The sequence below is a fragment of the Hesperophylax consimilis genome, chromosome 7 (assembly GCF_061612785.1).
Source record: "Hesperophylax consimilis isolate HC1 chromosome 7, BYU_Hcon_1.0, whole genome shotgun sequence".
Lineage (NCBI taxonomy): Eukaryota > Metazoa > Arthropoda > Insecta > Trichoptera > Limnephilidae > Hesperophylax > Hesperophylax consimilis.
The window spans coordinates 15011285-15037059 of NC_142842.1; the positions used below are offsets into that span (position 1 = coordinate 15011285).

General features: G+C 34.8%; 1 protein-coding gene across 1 annotated transcript in view; it reads left to right on the forward strand.

Moving 5' to 3' along the window:
- Positions 1–1238: 1238 nt before the first annotated feature.
- Src64B (Tyrosine-protein kinase Src64B) overlaps positions 1239–25775 on the forward strand; it is a 105346-nt gene continuing 80809 nt past the window's right edge. Inside the window, exon 1 of the mRNA XM_089633246.1 lies at positions 1239–1480. The gene's annotated coding sequence lies outside the window, so the exon portion shown is untranslated. The remainder of the gene's footprint in view (positions 1481–25775) is intronic.

Consider the following 25775-nt stretch of genomic DNA (forward strand, 5'->3'; position numbering starts at 1 on the left):
AACGATGGATTGTAAAAAATCAGACAAACCTCTAATCAGAATCACTATCATATTATATCAATAAATAAAACCGGGCGTTATAAATACATTAAACACATTTTTTTTATTTTTTTTTTATTTTTTTATTTATTTATTTAGTACAGGTGATGATACAATGACACATGTAGATAAAAAATACTTTGACTGCCCAACTAGGAGGAATTCCCGTTTTAGGACAGTCAAAATTGAGTTATTCATGCACGCATACATATTTTGTAAGAACAAAAACAAAAGAGGAAAAAAAAGAAAAGTAATATAATATATACATAACTAAATAAATATATATATATATATATAACTAAAAAATAATGATACATTAAAAGAAAATATTATTATAAAAGATTAAAAAAGATTACATATAAATTTACATATATATATTTTTATTTTTTTTATTTGGTACATTATTTTGTTACAATTTATGTTTTCCAGTAATGTAGGCCTCACTGGGTGGCTTGCCCGTGCTGAGGCCTTCATTAATAATGAAATAACCTTAAGAATTTTACGGGTGTATTAATATTCAGAAAAATAATTTGAAATGTCACTGTTTTCAATAATCGCAAATTAAAAAAGTCGTTTATTAAATTGAATCAAAGGGTTATGTTTTAAACGCGTAATAAAAGCGGCAGTTGTATGTAAAAATTTACACATGTCATACAATTTTTTATATCGTGTTGATAAAAGAAATGGTGCAAATAATAGTGTTATATTTTCCAGGAATGTAATCTACGAGTATTATTTTTTCCCACCCAATATTAAAGCCGATAGGAAGGGGGGAGTTTAATATGTAGGTATGTAATTACACCCCACCCCACTTGTTTTCACTTTTACGGTAAATAAGAAAATTGTTGCAGAAGTCAGTTTTATACATCTATGCAATATTTGTAAGCGTTTTATTTGGTAAAAAAAATATATCTACAAAACCAACAACGTTAATAATATATGTATAACTCAAGTCCATTGGTTTATTGTATTATGTCAAAAAAATATTTGTTTCAATATCACCATAAATATTTTTTGTTAGAGTAATAGCAACGGTCAGAGTCATCATTGTTAATTTCTTTCTAAGCCACCATAAATAATTTTTTAGAATCATTTTGCCATAAAATAAATTAAAAAATAAGTTGAATACGCATGCGCATATTCTAATAACAAGAAAAGAAAACAAATTTTTATGCAAATGGCCGCTGGCGTTTGTCGGTGTTTGGTGTCTAGGTAGAGTGTTTATTTCATTCCGTACTTCGCGTATGTTATAAATGTGAAACATGTGTCTATTGTGAATCAATACGTCGTTATTGTTTATTATAAAGTTGACAGAGTTTATTTTTTTGATATATTGTGTTATGAATTATAACCACAGTGCTTACGAGAAGCTTGAAAGTTCACACAGCTGTTGTACCGTTATATTGTCAGTCAACAATCGCTTTGATCACTCGATTTCACGGTAAGTTTAAAAAACTGTCTATTAATATTGTGCACGTCTACCAATTGACAGAAAATTAATTTGGTCTACAACAAGAAAGTTGAAACGAATGTCAAAAACCAAAGCTTTTTTGGTTCTATTGTGTATTGTTTTAGGGTTGCGTTTTTATTTATTTTATGATAGTGCATTTTATCATTATAGATACTAAATAATTGTTGTATCTAATTCGTAATACTATATTGATAACTGTTGTTCTTCACCATTGTTCAGTATTATTTAGTAATAATTATTTCAAAGAAATCACTAGGAAAGGAATTTAATCATTTTTTTGATTATCTGGTAATTTGGAATGTTGTATTGTGTATTATTATTTGTTTCGCGTTTTAAGACATTAAAAAAAACTTCACATTCCCTTGGCAGCTTCAAAAACTGTGTTTTTGTCTCCTATTCTATAAAAATAAAGGTAGGGTTGCATGTAGCGATGCAGGCGATTTAAAACAAATTTTCTTTACTTAATTAATCTTTATATTTTCTAATGTAATGTCATTAATTCATGTAATTATCTCGAATTCATGTTTTTACTAGATTATTAGACTTCCCAAAAGAATAAGAGCACTATTGAAAATGTAAAAATTGTTTATGAAAAATTTAATTACCACTGACAAATACGGGCGTCTAATCAAGTGGCCTGCGGTAGGTACTTGCCCAGTTTTATTTTCAAGGCAGGGATTGAAATCTACAAGTCCCTACTTGATGTCTTCATCTAATCCACCGAGCATACTCAAATTTCAAATCAATGCCCATTCTTTAGTCATGCTAGTTGACAATAATATCGTTCCGTGATTAGACCTGGAGCACCCAGTACCTACCTACCTACTTAATCTACCCGAGTAGCACCCACGGCTGTCTACAACATAATCGACATCCCTAAACTAAACCCACCTCGAAGTGAGATGATACCCGTGGAGTCGAATTCTCAGAAGGACAGAGGAGCGCTCATTTGCACAACCTTTGTGTTGTGTCGCACTTACCTAGAATCTACCAACTATGCACCTTTACCTTATACGACTGATGGTCCTTCGATAACAGACACAAAAAGATACCGCCGCACCACATGACTTTTAATACTTAAATATCAAAATAATTACTGTAAACGTAGTTTGCATTTATTTAATTTCTTTACTTCGTCCCTGGAGAAATAATTAACGCGAAATATTCTGAAAGTCTATTAATTAATCAGCAAAGCCAAAGGTAGCGTATATGAAGTTTATTAACATGTTGCCTATGATAAAACATCCGATTATAATATTATGCAGTCTGTAAAAAGTCGGATTCATCCCTGGAAGAATGGCAAGATCGAGTAAATGAAACAGGTACTGTGTTGTTTCAATATTTCATATTAATATCAAATATTTGTTGTTGTCGGGATAATTGAGTACATATTTAGGAATATGGCTGAATAAGATTACTGTGCCAGAACAAAGTTATGAGCGTTCCTCCCTCTCTCGGTAGTTAGTTTGGTTTTCTGTGTAGTTTCGTTTTCTCCTTTTATTATTATTACTGTTATATTTCCTTGTTATTGTCATGACAAAAGATGATGGCGTTATACCATACCCTCTCGCCTGCTAACTCTGACAATGGATTGCGATTTAAACGTATTGGAAGTAACGCTGTTGCAACAACGAGATAAATTGAAACCGGATTATTTTAGTACCTAGTTCCAGTCAGAATTGCCTTCCCAGATTTTCTTCTGGTTTGTGGATTACAGGGCAAACTGCCAATAGTTTCCCCGAAGTAGAAGCTCGGATTGTTACTTTTATATTAACAGATAGAGGAAGTTGAATATTCTAGGGTCAATATACAACATTGTAGCATCGGTTCTGGTCAGCTGATTCCCACGAGGGGGATAACAATATTAATTGAAAATCCTCAATTATGCGTCAGTATCAATAGCGGCCTGCCGTGTTTTGAAGTTGTATGTTGATGTTTTTAAAGCAGAAAGGATATACATTTTTTTAAACTGAAAAGTTATCCCTGTTTCCACAAAATATCCTGTTCTATAAAATTCCGAAAATCGTTCTTAATGAAAATATAAAGAAAACTCGCGACACGTAATGTAATGTAACGTATGCAAATTGTCTTCCATAAGTACCTACACTATACATATAACCGTATTACGCAATTCATTGAGAAACACCAAACAAAGAGCCCTAATAAAAGAATATAAATATGTTTGGGTGAAATCGGGAAAAATACTTATAAGAAAAACTAAAGATTCAAAGGTTGTCGAAATAAAACATCTTAACGATATACCTACTAAGATGATTTAAACAAATAAAAAAAAAACCCTATAGACACTTCATCTACTCTATATCTTTATAATGGCCTCTTTCACAACGGAAACACTTGAAAAACTGATACCTAACCCAATAATCACCACAAATACCTGCATGTTAAACCGTATAATCCAGGACGAGTTACCGATCCTGAACATAATTCATCAAAACATTCGAAGTATTAACAAAAACTTCGAAGATTTCACCTTGCTGATAAATGAATTATATTTAGAACCTGACCTATTAATCCTTACAGAATGTTGGATAAATTCCTCAACATATGTGCATAAAAACATCAACAACTACAAAGTCTTCAATACTAAACTTCACAAACATCAAAACGATGGAGTAATTGTATATTGTAAAAATAAGATGGAATGCAAAATAGAAGAAATCGAACTACAAGACGCAAACTGTTTGAAAGTAAAACTTGATCAAGACACATGCATCTTCGCTATCTACAGATCCCCTTCATCTACAAATTTGTCACCATTTCTTGAATCACTAGACTCCATTCTACTTCAAGAACGAAACATCAGGAACTTGTTCATCATAGGGGACATCAACATTAACATATTGGATACCGGAAGGCAACATCCACAAACACAGGAATACCAATTACTACTCCTCTCCCACGGGATGACTGCCGCTGTAAGGGAACCAACAAGAGTGGATCACAAAATTAATAAATCAATCCCCTCGCAAACCTGCATTGACCACATAATGACAAAAACAAATAAAAAATATTCCACAATCATACAGCAATCCACTATCACTGATCACTACACTTTAATTTTTAACATCCATGCAAAGGAAAATCGACCATCGACTCAAAATTTAACGGGGAATAGACATGTTATAGACTACAACGAACTAAAAAATTCACTAAAAACTGAAACCTGGGAATTAATATATAAAGCTGAAGACCTTGAAGATGCTTGGAAATTATTTATTAAACTATTGCAATTAAAAATACATAACCACACCTCAATAAAAACTTACACATATTCACACAATAAAATTATCAAAAAAGCATGGATCACACCTGGCCTACTAAAATGTATAAGAAAAAGAGACAAGCTCCATCAGCAAGTAAAAAACTATCCATACGACCTTTCCTTAAAACTATTTTACAAAAATTATAGAAACATCTGCTCCAATCTTACTAAATCGGCCAAACAAAATTACTACAGATCTAAAATTCATCAATCCAATAATAATCCAAAACTTCTCTGGCAAATAATTAAAGAAATCACCTACACAAATCAAAACAAAGCAAACCCATTGGAAGAAATCAACACAGAGAACGGCACACTCTCGCTCAACAAAAACGTACATCAACTAATTAACTACACAAACAACTTTTTTGCAAACATAGGCTCGAACTTAGCGAATAAAATAACCAAACCCCAACACTATAACCCAAAAATAAACAAACACCCAAATCCACAAAGGTTTAAATTTGCTCTAAAACAAATCACTAAACAAGAACTAATACTAATATTTTCTAAATTCAAACCAACATCTTCATCTGGTAGTGATGAAATCACAATGAAAACATTAAAATTTATACAAGATGAAATTACCGAACCGATACTCTTTCTAATAAACAAATCTATTACGGAAAGCAGATTTCCATCACAACTCAAAATAGGGACTATTACACCAATCTTTAAATCAGGAAATCGTACAGATATCAATAACTACAGACCAATCACAATTCTGAACACATTATCTAAAATCTTAGAAATAACAGTTAAAACTCAACTCATCGATTACCTAGAATCAAATAAACTATTATCACCAAAACAATTTGGTTTCAGAAAAAATCTAGGAACATCCAACGCCATAGCTTTAGTAATTGAATATATTAAAAATTCTCTAGATTCACATAAAAAATGCATTGGAGTATTTCTCGACCTTTCTAAAGCCTTCGACACAATAAATCACCAACATCTTTTTGAAAAACTAGTTAACATAGGGATCACTGATAATGAACTGATATTCTTTAAAAGCTACATGGGAAATAGAAAGCAAACTGTGAAACTTAACAACATAACCAGTGAGTGTATTGATGTCAAATGCGGGGTGCCTCAAGGAAGTATTCTGGGTCCGATTCTGTTCCTAATTTACATTAATGATCTATGCCACATAGAATGTGACGGAGAAATCATAAGTTTTGCGGATGATACTGTTCTCCTTATAAATGGGAATAATTGGACAGAAACATTTAAGAAAGCAGAAGACACACTAAACAGGATTAAAAAATGGCTAGACTACTATTCACTTACACTAAATGCTAATAAAACCAAATTCATCACTTTCAAAATAAAAAATACAAAAAACTCTGAAGAAAACCATAACTTGAAAATTCATAGCCCGCATCACTTAAATGAGCATTGTAATTGTCCCTCATTAGAAAATGTTGACCATATAACGTATCTAGGTCTAAAAATAGATGGAAATTTAAAATGGACCAATCACATTAGCTATTTAGATAATAAAATTAAAAAACTTAGTTATTTTTTCAAAACTATCAGGAATGTGCTCATTAAAAAAGACTTAATCAAAATCTACATGGCTCTCTGCCAATCACTGTTAGAATACGGTATTATCGGATGGGGCAGTGCAAATAAAAACATACTATATCCACTTATTAAATCTCAAAAAGCCATAATGAAAATTATACTGAAAGTTCCTGTAAGAACTAGCACTAACGAAATCTTCACCAATCTTAACATCATGTCTATTAAACAACTATATTCTAAAACTATACTCATTTACATTCATAAACACAAAACACAAGAAATAACAACAAACACGTACAATAGAAACACTAGATCTCATGATCAAAAACTTATCCAACAAATAATTACAAATACAACTTTTGGGCAAAAAAGCTTCTTATATCACAGTATTAAACTCTACAACAAAATACCACTCACACTCAAAAACCTCAACACTTTAACATTTAAATCTGAAATAAAAAGCTGGATACTTAACATAGGAAGATCTGAAATAGAAAATTTACTGAAATCAAACACAGACTAAAACAGAATCAACTGAACTATACCAAAAAACAGTACCTTACTTATTTTAAAATTACTTAAAAAATATATATATACTACATTATACTTTGTTGTAATATTAATTTCTTATAATTAAATTATAATATGTAAATGACATCCTCAGCACGGGAGATCCCAGTGAGGATATCATTATATCTATGTGTTAATAAGAAAAGAAGACAATAAATCATTATTATTATTATTATATTATTATTTTATGCAATACCTCCTTTGAGAATTTTGAATTTATTTACATACCTACATAATGAATAACAAGATTTTCGTCGTCAATTCGTAACAAACACACAGCGCCAATATACTAATGAACAGAACACATTTGAAGTTGTATTGTTGCACTTTTTTCTTCTCAGCTCATGTCTTAGTAGAACATCGTCAGTGTAGGGCCGTGTGGTTGCTATAACTAAATACTATTTTTTTGCTATAATTAAATAGCACATAAGATTATCACCGTTTCATTATCTTGGAGTAATTGTTTACACAAACGCGTGTTTTGGATCTTTTTCCAATTAAGGTTCTTTCAATAATTAGTTAGAGACCCTTTTTCCTTAGTTTAGTATAGCATTCATTCTAATCCCATCTCGACCCCCTGCAGCTGAAAAGCAACCACATATACCGACGAATCACCGCCATTCTCAAGATAGGGACAATGTAGGTATCTGGAAACATTTTTCGAGGGAAAGCGGCAAACATAAAGCGTCTTCTTTATACCAAATACTTAGTACGATTTTGAATTCATCAGCCCAAAGCACAGATTTCTACTTGTCCATCGTATAATGCCAGTAATTCATTCCCCCATTCCTAATCGTTTCTTCTTGTTTTGATTGTATCCCAAATCCCAAGAAGTGGTTCTTTCGTTACCACACAGCCATATAAATTTGTTTCTCGGATGACTTGAGTTGACAAAGAAGCTGGGTTTTAAATTAAGTTTATTTTACGTTTCAACATTAAAACCAACCACAAATCATCATAATTGGAAACACTTAAGTATTCATCAGTATTTCAGATTTGGTCCTTGTAATTTTTAATCTTTATTAAAGAGTATAGAACTAGGTCGCTATCCGCATCTGTCGTTTGTGCGCTTAGTTCTTCTAAACTACGCAACGGATTTTGATAGAGTTTTCACTATCATTTAGAGAATTTCTTCCGGAAGGAACAAACATAATATATTATATTTATAGAAAGTACAGAAAAGTCGACCAACGCCGGGTAAACGTCAGCTAGTTAAGTCATAAAACGCATTTTGAGGTGTGTTCGTCTCGTTTTTGACATTTTCTTATCCTTCTGTATTTCTCTGTGTGTTGGCTTAATTATGTAAAAGAAACGTCACATTTAATAACAAAATTCTCATTTGTAGGAACAATTCTTACCTGGACAAAAGAAACGTTACCCATGTTATAAGTAAGAAATCTGAAATGATTCTGCTGAACCTTATGTGCTTCCCGGGTAATATTTAAGATTTTACGACATACCTAGGATTCTTGCTCCAGAGTCTCCATCTTCTATCTTCGTCGAACGTCACAGCGGTGCTGCCAAGGTCTGGAATCTATGTGAAGATATTGTGTCAGCACTTTATTAGCAGCAGACACATACCTGGATGGATGACGAACCTCGTGCTGGCACTGTTGGTGGACGCGGTGGGCTCTCTTCCTGCAGCAGCTGGTCCAGTTTCTTCACCACCTAGGATTCTTGCTGCTGAGTCTCCACCTTCTATCTTCGTGTCACCTGTTCCTGTACTTCATTTTACTTAACTTAACTTCACTTTATTTTTGTAATATTTATATTTTTTGTAATACCTGCATCAACTGTAAAGCGCCCCTGAGGTGATATCTCTCAAAAGCGGCGCTATACAAATTGTGCAGTAAATTAATTACATAAAGTTCTTCTAAATTGATAACCTGATAAATTCTACCAATGGGCGGGTATGGGTACCGCCGCCCCGGGAACATTTTAGTGAATAACTAACACCTCTGCCATAGGCCACCCCAAGTGGTTCGTTTGGTGACTTAGCAAGGGTGCCCGGGTTCATCGGGTGAGGTATGTTCATGACAGATCGGGAGAGGCTTTGACTTCTCCAGCTGGATTCTCGACCCATCTTGCACCGCAGCGGGAGAAATGGATTCATACGTCCGTCACTCCTGGACACACTGAGCCCTTGATGGTACCTTTTTATTCGGTCAGAGTGCACGAGCGTTACTAGCTGTCAAGTTTAAGTCATCAGCATTACGCGAAGTCTACTGTTCACAGAACCACTAGTTAGTTAAGTTTTTCGCACCATCATAAACATTAAGAGCTGGTCAAACTTTCCGCCTGGAGTGTGGTGTAGTACAAACTGTGGTATCAGATCTCGGACGTGACTTTATCGTCAAGAAAAATGTTGCCAAAATAAATGTACGATAATTATTTTTGTAAATCTAAGCGTAAGGATTTATATTATCTGATATCTTTGGCATTTTTTTTTAATAGAGTCAGTGGGTAATACATTTTGTATGGAGACTAATATAATGTCCATGGAATAATGGCGTAGTTCGTTGAACGCAGTGGTGACGGACTAGTAATAGGAATTTCCCTCATTATCCACAGTCCACAGCATATTCACATAATTGACTATTATTTGTCTGCACGAAAGCGCGGAGTACTCATTCTGTGGGGAAAAAAAACTAATTATATTTTTACCGTATTCATATTATTATTCATGCATGACAGATTTAACGTGTTCATGTTGATATTCCAATTTAGGCAAGATATTAGGTAAGATTATATTATTTATACATAACCATGTGCAATGTACTGGAGATGTTAACCACTTTAGTAATCACGTCATCGCGACTTGCCAATCAATATTTTCAATAAGCTAAATATTTTCGCAAAAAAAAATCGGAAACACTAACTAACCAACCATCACGCCGTTTCTCCGCAGGGGTAGGCAGGGAAGACGGACCGCCAAACAACTCGGTTTTGGCACCCACTTCTTTCCTCATTCACATTCATACATCGTCTCATACATACTCTTCTATTATTCTGACTCTTCTATTATTCTGACTCTTAACATGGTCCGACTCAAATATTTGATTCACTTGATCGTGCCATGTCTTCCTCGGGCGTCCCCGACTTCTGCTACCGAATCACAAAACATCCAATCAAATTTCGTCCCTAATTGTGTGCTACTCGGAGCTAGATTTTCGATATAAACTAGAAGAAACATGTAAACAAAAAAGAATAATAAAACAAATCTCAAGAATAATAATGTACATAATCTGGATTACGTACATTATCGCTGCGTTATTTTGCTTTCTGTTTTTGGAAATGTTTATTAGTGATGGATATTTAATATTACAATACAGTAATGTTGTGATTAAATACGTACATTCACACGTACTTTATCTGAAATTAAATAATGCTCCTTTGAACCCATAGAATAAAGAATAACACAAGAAGTGCCTTGTGGGCGTGTTTCGTGATCCAAATATTTGCCTAATCGAAGCTTAAATTTCCAATACAAAACTGTGTTCACGAAATTCAAATGAAATGGAGATCAAGTAAGACGGAGAGTGAAACTAGGCTATTAGGCTTAATGGAACTATTTTTACATTAACCTCACCTTTTATGCTGCCAAGTTGAGGGTCTTTTTTTAAAAGGAATGAGAGGAAGTTCTTTATATATCCATCCATCCCAATGCGGCGTAAGGCGATGGGTCGAGATACCAGTTGGAGAGGTGAAACGGTTTCCACAAACCAGCCTCTCCCGATCTGGAACGCCACGCAGCTGGTGGGCAGGCGCATTCTGAGCACACCTAACCCGATGAACCCGTTCACCCCTGCTAAATCACCAAACGTAGCGAACCACTTGGGGCGACAATTTAAAAATCTGCCATTCAAATTTCTATGGAAGGCACTTCTAGTTTTCTTCTTTTTTCTATGTTTGAACCGTACGGAATTTATTCGCACAATAAGAATATTGGAATTTGAACAAGCTGTAATCGCCAACCGTGATATTTTTATCGCTTTGACAATGCAGACATTTTTCCTGCTATGGATCGTCGCAAATGAGTTAATCTTATTTATGTCGTGTTTATGAGAAATAAAACACGCACGGTCGAACGTGTGATAATTAGTTCAATATTATTGCATATCGAGGAAATGAAGAGAACATTCCTTCGCATAAAGTATTATTGTGTCATGTGCCGGCTCCTTCAGGTAAACGACTTCTGGCAATTGATTATTTATGAACCCCTACAAAGGGTCGATCGTCATCGGCAAATGTACCAGGAACCTGTATGTATATACTGTCTATATGGCACCTTAGGTAGGCGACACATTACGCTATACTCGTACGCATCATGGTCTATTTCGGCATATCGCTCACCATACACTACCAATGGGAATGTATAATGTGATGAATGAATGATATGCAGAAATGGGCCAAGCCACGAAAATATAGCGCGCTACAGCGTTGTCTGGACACACTGCAGAGCCATTTGCCCCCGAAGAATTTGGCAGAATCCACTTGGACACTATACAAATTAGGGGCCAGAAATTAACATCGGTAGGTTGTCAAATATTTTTAGGGGCTAGTTGTTATATTTTTTGGTGGCTATACAACTTTGCAGAAGTCGGGGACGCCCGTGGAAGACATTGCACGATCAAGTGAATCAGATACCATGTCAAGAGTCGGAATAATAGAAGAGTATGTATGAGACGATGTATGAATGTGAATGAGGCAAGGAGGGTGTGCCAAGACCGAGTTGTTTGGCGGTCCGTCCTCTCTGCCTACCCCTGCGGAGAAACAGCCTGATGGTTATTTAGTTAGAACTTTACAGAGAAATCTTTCCCTGGATATTTAAGGAATGAACTTGTGAACTGAAATCGTTTATGGGTACATGAACTAGGTTTTTTTTACAAATAGTCAACAAAGGTTTATTAAAAATAAGTACGTTTTGAAAAAATATACGCAAGTGAAATAGTTTTTTTTACAAATATTTAAAAAAGGTTATTTTACATTAAGTAGTAAGAAATAATATAGGTATATATTTTTCTGTAGTATCCAGAACAAAATCATGTTTGCTTGAAAACGCCATACCATGTAGGAATCTTTCCTGTCGGACTTGATGTCTGAATTCATACTGAGCAGAATTTGGCTCGGGGATTTGAAACATACGGCCGAGCCACGGCTTTTTGGCAAGGCAAGACCATCAAGGGAAGGCTGCCGAGCCACGCAAAGCCACTTGAATTTCTCCACATACGATGAGTTTGACTTGGCGCGCAGCCATTTGGCTACCTGGCTCTGCCGTGTATGTCCAGCTTTAGAACATCTTCAATGTCGGGGAGTCGATCACACCTTGGCTCGATCACCTGTCGACTCAACAACTGGCGTGGGTAAGTGTATTATCCACGTGGATTGGTCAGAACTTTATTTTATTGACCCGTATACATCCAAATAATGAATGTCATGTATTGAGTACTGACCCCACCCTTTGGAAATATTTATAAAATGTATCGACTTTAGTCACTGTGTATTCAAGATATTTATCCGCATTGGTTTTGTTCAGAGATAAATATTATTATTACCAAGATTGTGTTGTCTCCCGACTTGATAAGGATATAAATTATCCTAGTTTTTGATAAGGTACAAATATGTTAAACTACTTATTATTCTAATCCTGTCTTCAACGTGTTAATAAGATAAATGGTACGTTGATAGATACCAGGAAGATAGAAGGCCGAATGCTCATAAACTTTTAATATATTTGATGTGTGCCTATAATATAATATATAAAATATTCAATGCTTTGATTCTGAAACGAATATGTACAGGGCGTGATGATATGTATTTTTAAAACCTTCCAAACAACGACTGTTAAAGTATAATGGGAAATACTTGAGTGTTTTTTTGCGCATTCTCGCTTGTGTTATGTGACTGAAATGAGCAAAGCACACAGAAAGCATAGCAATATCGTACAGCTGCTATTGTCTGCAGTACCCATCTACCGGGCCTGATGATATATTGTACCGGATTCGATTCGCTTCACGACAGAAGACTCGAAATGCTTTTGTAACTTACATTCAAATGTCATATGACAAAATCTACAAGTAACCAGGCCATTAAGTTGCCTTTGAAGGGCACTTATCGTCTTATTTAGGAAAACCATAAAATTTACCTTCTATCGGTTCATTCTTCTAATCATCGGGTTTTGCTTCCTTTCTTTCCAGTTAATCTCGAGTGTTGAGTGGTTGCCCTAAGTTGGCGGAGAGAGTGGATATCGGTTTTTAATTTTACCTGGTCGGGTGTTTCACTTTTGACTTGTGCTGAATGAGGTCAGAGCGGAGTCAAGAAGCACTCAGCTAATGGTGTCAAGATGGGTCTTATCATTCTGAAGTAACTCGTGCGCGAAGCTGGTGGCTTGTGCTACCTAACCTACTACCATCTACCTGGTACATATATCTCAGCGAGCATATCGCACGAGCATATCATATCATTTCACTTATTTTCACTATTTTTTTTAAATTCATCTCTTCCAACGTTCTGTTAAATTCGTTAAAATTATTTGACATTTTAATGGGTAGTTATCAGTTACCCATAAAATACCAAGTACACGTCCATGGTGGCCACGGCGGCCACTTACAGGGAAATTCCGGAAAACAGGGATATATAAGGGAAATCTTATTTTTTATATGATCACGTACAAATTGGTACAATTAAATATGCGTTAAAAAAAAGATTTCGTAATTTTTGAGATTTGTAAGGATCCATTGGTGAATTTCTTATAATTTTAACAAATACATATATATTTTTTAATTTCGCAAATTTAATTATTTTTCTCGGAGACAGTACATTTTTGTGATTTTTTTATGAATTACGATCAACTTTTAAATGTGTATTAAGTTAAAGGAGACGTACAGCATTTTCAGATTTTTTTTTAATCTCTGAGGTCCATCTTTTATCGAAACAAACGCAGGAAGAGACATGTAAAACATAAACATATATTCCAAACGCTCAAAATGGAGGGAAAGATACTAAAATAATAGTACTACTTGGAACCATACTGCGAGGACGCGCAAAATAGCTACACCCATATTTACGTGGAAATACCCGCTTTGAATAATACGATATGAGGTATTCGCCTAAACACTAGAGAATTGGTTGAAATAACCTAGGTCATAGAAATGATAAAAAAATTTAAGCTGACTTATTTTTATTGTTTCTATCTACCCTATATTCCTTTATATTGTCTCTAGGTTGCCGTGTAAACCAACTGATAAAAAAAACCCAAACCCCTTCCCGTCCTCCAAACAGATGTTCGTAGTTCCCAAAAATACGGCATCTTTTATCGGTCAATTTATCCAACTGGAGAAGAATTATTGCTGGGTAGGTAACAAGAACAATGCACTACTTTTTATGTAAGACACGTAATACAGGGTTTTCCAATAAGAGGTGTTATTTTGATATTCAATCGTAAAAGATCAATGGTTTCGTTGCTTGTGTGGCACATAGCGCCGTCTTGATGAAAGTAAACATTGTCCAGATCAATACCATCCAATTACGGCCATAAAAAATCATTAATCATCTCTCGATAGCGCAATCCATTCACCGTAACTGTTGCTCCAGCCTCATTTTCGAAAAAGTAAGGTCCAATGACTCCGCCGGAACATAAACCGCACCAAACAGTCACACGTTGAGGATAGAGAGGGTTTTCAACAATAACTCTTGGGTTTTCCGAGCCCCAGATGCGACAATTTTGCTCGTTGACGAAGCCACCGAGGTGGAAATGAGCCTCATCACTCAAGATGATTTGCATTTGATTCACTCAAGTGAATTTTAATAATTTAAATGCGTTGTTGAAGCGTATATCGTTCCATTTTTTATTAATGGCGTAGTTTCTACTTGTCAAATGTCAAAAAATGACAGCTTCAAAAGTAACTTCTACCGAAATAGCGGGCTATTCAAAATAACACCTCTTATTGGAAACCCCTGTATTATAATCTCCACGGTTTAGTGATGTGTACGCTTGATTGAACCCTTTATAGGGCACAATTATGGAATTTCATAGACAAATGTGGCAAGTATTGGAAGGTTAAATCTAAGGTTTATATTTTCTGTCATTTTATAAGTTCAAAGATGTTGGCCTTTGTTTCTTTGAATAAAAATTTGTGAGCTGGTTTTCTAATTTAAATTTTAAACCTTACAAAAATGAAACCACAGCTGTCGAATGAACATGAAAATATATCTTGCACTCACTACAAACATTGCTCGCAATAATTTCGCCGGAACATGAAACTGCAACTTGTCACCATTTCTGAAATCGAAAGTACATACGTACCTAACGTAACGTAATACATAACGGTATCGCATACCTCATATGATATAGTATAAATATACACAATACATAACACTGTGCGTGTGTAAGTATGTTGTGTGAGAATTAATTTCTTTGTAACTATTTGAAACTTTTTTAGTGTCGAAACGTTTTCTAATGCTGCGTGCTTAGCTTTACGACCGATTTACGGCTCTTATAATATTATATCCATTCCTAATATTACTCTAATAATGGTTATTGACATTGCATTTAATTGGGGAGAAATAAAAAAAACTTTCTTTTCTAAATTTAGAATCCCAAATTTATGATTATAGTTTCTCACAAAGGATAACAAATTATAAGCAATAATTATTCAAATATTATTTGGCGGGTTCGGAATAAGCCGACGTAGCTTAGTGGTTTAGATCACCTGACCGGCAATCAGAAGAGTGCGGGTTCAATTCCCGTAGGCGGCATTTATTTTTACTCAGAATCTACTTTTTCAATTTGTATGGGTATTTCAAGCGAATAAAATTTACTTAAAATAATTTGTTAACCTTTGTGCTCTGCATAAAAAAACTCTGTTTTATAAACATAACTTTTTCATTAAAATATTTATAGCTTCTGATAAATGGACAGAAAAGCTTCGATAAAAAAACATTATTTATTGTTTGTAAGTAGGTGTACATTATATAATTGCTTAAAACAAGAGTGTCGGTGACAAAAACCGTACATACGATATGGGTATCAAATTACGCGTCTCGACCTACACAACCCGAACGGCTCGGTGAAAAAATGATCAGTAAGCTCTTTGGCACCTTTTTTCTCCAAATATTCATTACTTTTTTTTTAAATTTGTATCCCACACTCTCGCCTCATCTTCATTCAAACACTACACCACGCACCACATTTTTACCCATTAGTTGCCTGCAACGGGCAAAAAGCTAGTAATTGCTTAAAATCCTAAAATATCACTTTGTGGTTTATATAAGTATATGTATATTCCCTTATTAAGTCAATCAGTAGATATGTAGGAATCTTATCGATTATTCACAATGTTTCCCCTTCTGATAGCGAGTAGTTATTTGAAAAGTGAAATGACGAAGCTAATAATGTTTTAGGTATATCTATAGTTACATACGTGTGCCCTTGTCTTTATTACCACATCCGATTTTTTATTCAAACAAATACATCCGTTGGGTTAATTCACATGCGAATCGCGTTACATCCACGTTCAGACGAAAAACACTCACGCAGATGTACTTCTGTACTTCTGAGATTCTGTTTTGAATTTACATACGAAATTTGCAATTCTTTTGTCACTCTTTATGGAAATATTTTAGCTTCCTCTGTGTTATATATCGTCGTGAAATAATAATATTTTGTGTCTTGAATTATTGATAGCCAGATAAAATTATATATAATATCTTATGAAACATAATATCGTGGGTGTACTGGCAAAAAACGTCATAAACTTTCTGTTTTGAGAAAACAAGCACTTCAGTTTTGAACCATTTAAAAACTTTTTATCAAATTTAATTGCAGTTTTTGTGGCCATTTATTTGCCAAAAGTTTTTTTTCTGGCAAAAACTATTATGTTACTAAGTGCATTTTGTCCGTCAGGTATTTGTTACAAATGATATCCTTCAGTTTATTTTCAATTACATAGTTAATACACATTTACTTTACATCTGTTATAAAAAGTAATACTCCGCTCGAACTATCAAATAAAAGCAAAAAAATGTGATGTGACGTTTACAAAAGTATAAAGTTTGATGCCAGAAATGATAAGGGCAGATTCGATTTAACGTTTTTCTCCATTACAAATATATTTTTGTTTTAAACTTTAAAGATAAATTAATTTCTAAATTATAGACAAATTCATTTTAATTCGTCCTTAGTGTGCTCTGCTAGTGTATAGAGCGAAAACATCATAATACTGCATTATTAAGTCAACGTGTCAAATTTCCCTTGCAAGGGTTCCGCTGGCTGTAATCAGGCGAACTATGTGGCCGCTCGAATGGGCGATGTTATGAAGCGGGTTAGAAAGGAGTCAATGCGAATGTTGAAGAGACCTTTTTAAACCGAAATTGAAGGACGATAGACCGATACCATAAATTATGAATATCTGGTGGTGTGAGAACTCCGTTGTAACTCCTTTTTCCGTTACATCCGTCGTTGAAGAGAATGTGGGAGAAGTTACAACGGAGCTATCTGCGGTATGACTTTAGTTACCAGGGAGGTCCCAGACAGCCATCATCCTGGGACAACAATAGAAGTACCCACCAGCCAGCCCCGCCCACGCGACGTAATTTAAATTCGCATTCTACCAAGGGCATTTTGTGATTCATTTGCATATTTATCAATTAGAAAAGCGTGCACTACAAGCCTAATCAACCACGACTGCTGCTGTCATCAACAACAAAAGGAGCCTGATTGAATTTATAACTAATAGTCGATGGTTGCGTGTGCTCTCTGAACATGCAACTGCAACTGTCCTTTATTTTATACAAAAACATTGTCAAAGGCACATAGGGACAACTTAATTACCAATAAAATACAACGTAAATTGTTACCCAACATATCAGCAATGGTCTCTTTAGGTTTGCTAAAAGTTTTAGAAGTGTTTTTAAAACACTTAAGAATGGAGAGTGCTCTTCTTATATTTTATGCGAACAGGAAATGTCATGGGTTTGTGATTTCTTTTAGAGATGCACAATGTACAATTACCCGGGAATAAATATGTATAATGTACCTAATCTCATAAGAACCACCTCTGAACACTTCGTGGAAGGTGCATTGTTTTCTGTGATATCTGCCATCAGTCAATTTATATCAGTTTCATTTGTTATTGTGTCACAATCCAACATGAATGCACTCCGGGCATAACATGCAGATTGACTTCTCCGTGCATACGAGTGCATTTACATGCATCGGTAATTCTACGTTTCGTCCCACGTTCCTTGTTTCAAGGTGCAGCCGTGCTTTCTCGGTCTCTCAGAAGATGGAAATCTTCATTGTTACTATTTTATATCAGAACACCTTCTTATGACGAATTCGTTGGATGAGTGAAAATTTCTCCGAAGCAATTTCTAATCAGTCACTTTTATGTTACATTTGTCGGACACTCATTATTGGCTGCAATAGAATAGAGTGCCTGTTCACCATGAACGAATGGCGGCACGTGAAAGTGATGATAATAAAATGAAAGTAAACCGATCTATAATATGAACTCTAAAATATTCGCAGATACTATTTTCACTTCCATATTAATAATTTGTGTAATTTTCTACTTGTCCGGTAGGTACTTGATTATTTTCAGAATTTCCTCGAGTGTGCTGTCATCGTAAATTACCCATGTGTAGTGATTTTTCGCAAATGAATCACGCAAGCCCCGGTAAAATGATAAATTTGTATTACGTAATTAATTAGGTCGCTTGCACACGAGACATTTCACTGTTCGACACTGCATGTCTCAGATCTGTCGGCGGCTGCGGGCCGCAAAAACCTGCAGCGAGATATCATGTGAGATATCTAATTAATTATGAAAGTACTGCACTCTGATTCAGTTGTAGGTATTCGTTACTACCTTGAAGTAATGTGACAGGGCACAGAAAGCCCCGAGCTATACAAATGTTGCCCATACGCCATCATATTATTTAATGCAATAGAATACCAGTAGGTACCACATGCCCATGTCCAGTAAAGTGCTCGTTATGTACACATATAGGTTGAATAAATAAACAATCTTAAATATAATGTAACGAAAATAATTATTAAGTAGGTACCTACATATTAGGTTTTTTATGCATATATGTATGTAAATTATTTTTATCCAAAATTAAGGTTTAACTTATTGTCTATATTGTGTACATTATTCTTGACATCATTATATCATCAAACTGTTTGTAAGAAAGTATTTGAAAATTGCAAAACTGATTTTTCTTCTGAATATAAAGAAATGTGAACTCAATAGTATAATTCCTTTAACACCCTAGATAAATCTTCCATATGTGCAAACACAGAGCCCCCTATCGAGCGCTTCCACATCACATGAGAATCAATATAAATAATGTACATATTGACTTCATTTTCTCGACCCACCCTATTTTAATGTAGCCTCTCGCGAACAAATATCCCAGACTTCTTCAAAATGGACTCCACGTCCATTATTTATTTCTGGATTGACACGTGCCACCCTATATTACGTATTCCCATTTCGAAATTCTTTCTTACCTCCCTCAAAACTTTGCCGATTTCCTGCAAATTAGTGAATATTGTTTTTCTTTCCATGTTAACTTCTGAATGTAATATCCTATTTTGATTTGCCAAGTTTATGATAGTAATGCTTAATTATGTTTCAGATGATATTAATTTCGTTAACCAAATGTGATATGTTCCCACGTACCATTAGTCGCGCACTCTCAATAATTATGGTTTATGATAAACGGTGATCTTCATTAAACTCTGAATGGCATTTAGTATTCTCACAAGTAGCAAACGATCGATGAAAAGTTTTTATACGGATCAGTTTTTCGGCAAAATGCCGCGTAACTAAGCCTAAACAAAAAAATAATCTGTTGCAGTTCGCAAACAGTTGAGGAATGACGATCAATGCTGGATTCCAAATTTAACCTGCTAGCCGAGTTTCCGCATTGAAGTAAGTAATAGGTACTCGTACTTTCCCATGGCGATGGCGGTTTATCTAGCTCGCGAGGTTATTAGCTTCTCACGCCAGTCTATAAACCAAATATACCTAATGTATTATTCCGATCTTTCGACATATTGCAGCTGGAAGACCGAAATCAAAAGTGGTTTGCGGAGCGATATTGCTTCGCCGGTGTTATTTGTTTTATCTTATCGATCCAATTGGATATTGTGATATTGGATTATAAATTTCAACGCGATAATATTATTGTTTACATTAAGCAAGCTTTGATGTTTTAAACACACCCAGAACTACGCTTATTCACTGTCACCGTATTTGATTATGATTTGAAAACATTTAATTTGCTGTACACAAAGTTACTAGTGATTTCATATTTTGATAACCAAATATTTTTGCATTTGCATAAAAATTGAGCAGCAATTTTACTGTTGAAAAACTACATTACATTGACTTAGATTCGACTTCGTATTTCATTCTGGTGCAGAAATTAATTCTAAACACTCCTGGAACTAAGAACTACTTTTCGCAGGCATGCGAGGCAACATTTATTTATTTTTATTGATACATGATTTAGAGAGTACATGTGGTTTTTTATGATATTTCACCATCCATGCTAGGGATGACCCTGTGTTATGGCATACATACATTTATTATTAATAATAATAATAATAATAATTGGATAATTTGTAGAGCGCCGTTTTTGTGAAAAATCACCTCAAGGGCGCTGTACAATTTATTTCCTAGGATCTACATTTGTTATTTAGAAAAGATAAAGATTAAGATTATAGGAAGTTGGAGACCATCACTAGGCGTATTTAAAAATACGTATTGTGCATTCTATTATTATACTTGGCCACTTGTGTATCGTATATTCCTAAAAAATATAGTATAATCACTCAATCTCGACATTAGCAACACGTATTCTTTGCGAGAAATTCTTTATGTTCGTGATGCATAATATTATCATCATTAGATCAAAAAAAAATCCATTTTGGTTACATAGTGTTGTTATAATGTATTATTCCGCTGTTTCTGTAGAACGTTCGCATTATGACGGCACACGGCAGCTTGACCGACGTACTTAGTACCCATGTGGGGCACATAACACGGCATGTAGGAGCAGTTACCTACTGTAGGTGGTGAAATGTATGCAGCAGTGAGAGGCGGTCTATTTTTGGTTTAGCCCCGTACCACCCCTACCTTCACCATCTTTCCCGCATAACCACTAAGGGTTGCAGCCGCGCATACGCCAGAACTTTATCTCGTATCCATACGTGACGAGGGTTTCGTGTATACATTTCCGGGTAAACTGCGTTGAGCCCGATCCTAATCAAAATATTCAAATTAAACAATAACATTTGTTAAATTTGAGTAATATTTGTTTCTAATTTCACTTCTCGTCGTAAACAATAACATTTCAAGACGAACTTTATGTTTGGAACGTCCGCTACCAAATAGGCTCAATTTTTAAATGAATTAATGTGTTTATGTTAATGTTTGCTTTTGTAATTTACGCAATTTGTATTTAAATTATAGATATTTGCCTTCCATTAAAACTTAATTCGTGTTACACTTATTTTGTAGCCGAATAAAAAATACTAAAAATTACTTGTGTATGTAGATTGGTTTACAGTGTTAATAAACTTACCTCCGTGGTTATGATCATGATTCTTGTTTTATTATCCTGAAGTCGTCAAATAAAACCTATTGCTTTTTTCACTTTTCCTGTTTTAATGTTTTCTTTTGCTATGGTTTACTTGAATTCTTGCTCTTCATTGGAATGCCATATAATAATTATTCAGCTATGTATTATAGTAATAGCCATGTGCCTTCTTATGCCTACTCAGTATTCACCCAACGGTAAACACACACAAAACTCCTCCAATTTACGTCTAGTCACTGTGAAAGGGATCTACTTCTTGTTGTCGACTGAACGAACGTGTTTTGGAGTCTCATAAGAAGTAACTCGCTCGCTTAGAACTTTCCAGACATCTTACTACCAATTGCTTGCATCATTTAAACTTATCATTCACAACACACAATCAATAACTCAGAACTAAGAAAATGAATAAAAGGCAATACAAGCACATGCAACGCAACTGAAATGCCTAAATTATACACGGTTCCGTCGCGAACAATGTGCTACCAAGAAAATAATGCAAACTGCATTGTTCCAGTAATTGCCGTATTCCAGAGACATTGACAAAATCTATTTTTAATATTTTTATTGTCTTTCGTTTCTCATGTTTCAATTTGTTTTGGTTTTGAATATACACAGAGCGCGCCTAATTCGAGATCTCTGTTTGAAGTCTCATGTTGTTTTCTTTGTCGGTTGATTGCAAAAAGAAAGACCGGTAAATTCCCCGGGGGGCCTCCTTAATGGGACTCTTTTTTTCATAAATGATGTATTTCAGCTGCAACAATGGAAATGGGAAATGTTGGGATTATTTGTAAACAAAGCGATATAAACAAGGCAGTCAAGTTCAAGCTTGCTGAGGCAATTTCGGTTCGTTGTGTGCCAAGTTTGTATAGTACCTAGTTACCTAAGTACTTCATACTAAAAAGGCACAACAACAAAACGTCGTGCAATTTCTACAGCACTGTAGAGATCATTCCATTTTAGGGTATAGCCATACAGATTGAAGATGATGCCTATTTTTGTGTAAAAGTCTTTCCTACTGCGTGCATATAAAGTATTATTAATGTGTTAAACCAATATTCTTTTTCAATCGTATATATATTGCCCCATTTTATATAAAATATTTGGAAGTTACCTATTCTGGATAGGTTCGACTGTGTTTCGGTAAAAGGCAGTAAAAAAACTAATGTGTATGTACAAAGGAGTAAAAAATACCTATCTTTTTATGATACTTATCTTTCCATACGTGTGATGTGATGTGATGATTCTTAGAAACATGTATTCTCATCTCGTGTGTCAAATTTTGAAAAGAATATTTACCAAAAGGGGCACGATGCAAACATTTTGTTTACCTTTGCCTTTGACCAAAACACATGTGATATTTTTAAGAAGTATTTAAAAATATTATTTACTTACTTTAACAATTCCCCCCTTCAGGTCCCTAATGGCTTCCGCGACACATGCTTTTAGAATAACTGGCTGGAGGGGTCACCGTATCCAAGGTTCGCGTGCTATGCGCCAGATTACTTCAGCACGTTTCATATTTCCGACCCATTTACCAAAAGCTACGATCTCTTGCCATCATCACTCCACTTCACCCTTTTTCAGAAATAGACCTTTTACATCCCAAAAGACGAACGCAAATGCAGCTCGACTTCGGATTCCTTCTATCTATATGGTCTAATATACGAGTATTAGTATTTTTACATTTCGTCTGCGGTAACCGAGGTGGACATGGGTAAGCAAATAAACTTTTACAGCTTCATTGTCAACTTTCTTAGATATTTTTCTATTTTACTCTACGAAATTGCTTTATCTTGTTATGATGGACAAAAATATTATTTACAAGATGGTCGTTTTATTCATGGGTGTAATATTAATATAAAACCTTTTCCCCTCTTTATTATTCCGCGTAGGTGTAGAGAAAAAAACAGGTAAAATTATTACTAGCCCATATTTTGTTGAAAAAACTTTACACAAATACAGCTTGTCTTATAATTATTTATTTTGCGAAGTAATTTCATGTTTTTAGGGAATTACACAAGTTAACGAAATTGTATGTGTACTTATGTTTATGTTCAATTTGTCATTTCTCCGGAAAGCTTTAAGCGGGAAATTATTATTTCTTCTTATTTTGTTTGCGGTGTAAACTTTGAATAAATATGTTTTTGTAGCGTTTACACAAGTTTCAGTCTTTGTGAATTTCATCTTTTACTTCTCGTTTACCCGCCCCCTCATTTTGCCATTATGTATATATTTATGATCAAAGGACTACTGTGACCTTTACGTTGAATAATTCTATTCTGATCTTAAGTAATAATAATATTAGAAACTATTTCCCGAGATTCGGTGTCCGATTTGCGACTGCAGAACTATTATTATATTATCAGCCCGCCACCTCCGAAGTTATCATTACCGAAGAATGAGCTGCACTAATAATTATGTATGTTTGTATCTTGTGTATGAAAAGCCGAGCATGATTGTTAGTTGCGCGTTATTCCACAGAGATATTACTTCAACCTTTACATTACTATCTTCATCAGTTCATGTATATGAATCCTATAATTTCTATACCCGCTATATCCGATTTTTTGACAAAATGATCTGAGTATGACATCTTGTTCACATTTTTGCGAGCAACAAGAGGAGCCTAAAATTGAGTTTCAAAACCCTCCTTATCACGACCAAAAACCATGTTAAAACTGCGAGTGAGAAACCAAATCCGCTATATCATACAGAAAGTTACTATCAAAACGCGCTATATCGGATTCAACCAATCACAAGCAGTTATTTTGCCAAAATACAATATGGCTGCCGCTCTGACGCCACGCTCGTGTGTCAAAATGATCTACGCGTGTGTTTCTAAACCCGCCATGTCGGCTCAGTTGACTTTCAAAAGCCTCTATATCACGAAGTGAGTATCAAAATCCGCTTTATCCATTTTATTTATCGAAATTACTTAATTATTGCTAGATATATATAGAAAAATAAATGCTTTTCGAAATTTTATTACTCCAATTCATTATATAAATTTTTTTAATGCAATTACTTATGTACGCTAGAGATGTGACAGTTTTTTGCGGTTTTCTCCAAATCAATGAAAGTTGATATAGCGGGTATAGAAATTACACGACTCATGTATTCGCCTTTATTCCTGTGCAAACCTTTAGCGTTTACAAAACGTCTCCGTGCGAACAAGATACATCCATAATAATGCGTATTATTATATGGTCGCAACGCATATTTCTTTCTGAATATTATCTTGTTGTTAAACAAAGTGTTTTTCTACTTTATAGGCTAATAAAATAATTACACATTCCTAGTTATAACTCTCCTTATTATAAATAACATTAGGTATTATATTCTACCTGCTAATTGATGTATTCTGCACGCATTGTGGCGAAATATTTCTATGTGTCTACTTCCTTGCCTATATTTTGTCACCGCCGCTGTCGGAAATCCGTTCGCATAACTTATCCGCCAGATGAATCTTTAAAGGAAATCCTGGCAATATAAATTAACGTGATTATAATTCTAATCTTTGTTCTTCGACGTAATTACCTACAAGAAACCAACAAAGCACGAGTATTGCTGTACAGTGGTTGTATTAATTTTATTCGGCAATATTTCACGCACTGCGTAGGCGTTCAATTCTCTGTGAATCTGGTGATTGATACTGGCAGATGGGCGTATATTTGTTCGCATTTTATTTATTAGGTATTAGAGCGAGTGATAGCACTGCAGAGTGCTAAATGTTGAGTGCTGAATATTGAACTCACAGTGATTTTGTGCTCTACAAACTAACGCAAACTCGGTAACATTTGTGTGTGAATACAATTGGGTACTATTATTGCTTCCTTGTTATCATAAAAGAAAATTTCAACCTGAATAGAGTTATTTTTACGCTGTACGAAAATACTCCCATTAAGAAAATTTTAAACGTGGCATTCATTAGGAATTAGAGTGATACGCAGAATCAATAAATCGTCATTTAAAAACGTCTAAAACCGAGACATAAACTCCCTGTGATTGGTCGGCGGGTTCTGAGAGTCTTACACCGCTACCTCATGTGTCGGTCGGCCGCATGCATTAGAATGCGGACAATTTTGTGCAAAGTTGCGCTGCGTAGACTCGTACACAGGTTACCGCTGTGGTATACAAACTATTTCAAAAGCATTTTTAGCAATTATTTTGGAAATTTTGTATATGTGAATTGGAATTTGTTGATCTCATACCGACCCGACTTTTCTGTTAATCGACAAAATTGAGTTGCGTATGACGTCACGCGTACCC